This window comes from Penaeus monodon, chromosome 21, assembly GCF_015228065.2.
Source record: "Penaeus monodon isolate SGIC_2016 chromosome 21, NSTDA_Pmon_1, whole genome shotgun sequence".
Classification (NCBI taxonomy): domain Eukaryota; kingdom Metazoa; phylum Arthropoda; class Malacostraca; order Decapoda; family Penaeidae; genus Penaeus; species Penaeus monodon.
The window spans coordinates 3,076,114-3,077,051 of NC_051406.1; positions in this window are offsets into that span (position 1 = coordinate 3,076,114).

Here is a 938-nt window from a genome sequence, read left to right on the forward strand (position 1 = left end):
GTTTTAAGAAACATTTTTATCTGTCTTTTAACGTCCATGCCTGCTTTTAAATAACTTTTGAAAGAGTTGACAAGAAAAAAATAAAATGAATTCAGCTTTGATATGAGCTTTTGTAAAATCGACATGCATAGAAATTCTTATCTACTCAAAAAAGTAAAAATATATTTATTCTATCTCCCGGGCCCACACTTTCTTTCGTATGCATTTTATTCCCCGGGCCCACACTTTCTCTCGTTTGTATTTTATCTCCCGGGCCCACACTTTCTCACGTTTGTATTTTATCTCCCGGGCCCACACTTTCTCTCGTTTGTATCTTATCTCCCGGGCCCACACTTTCTCACGTTTGTATTTTATCTCCCGGGCCCACACTTTCTCACGTTTGAATTTATCTCCCGGGCCCACACTTTCTCTCGTTTGTATTTATCTTCCGGGCCCACACTTTCTCTCGTTTGTATCTTATCTTCCGGGCCCACACTTTCTCTCGTTTGTATCTTATCTCCCGGGCCCACACTTTCTCTCGTTTGTAGTGTGGTAAACCAAACGAGATGAAATTCCATGTTACAAAGACCCTCATATCAATATCAACTAATCCTTTAATTAAACGAAGGACATTTTGTGTGGCAAAGAGATATATAACCATAACTAACTTATAAATTAAATAATTATCTAACCTAAAGACATTTGATGTGTGATACTATTACCGGTATTATAAACACGTTTAAAACGACAAAGGCTGTGATATAGATATTCATGGTGATAAATTGATTGACAAATATCTGATAAGAGTAATTTTAAATGATTGCTAATTTTAAGTAATATATTTATTTATTTTTACAAATATTTTGGGAAAGAGATACTAACGAGATTCGAGTGCGAATAGCGAGGAATTTTTTTTTTTATTCGCACAACACCAAGGATGGAAAATTCGTTTATTGGGA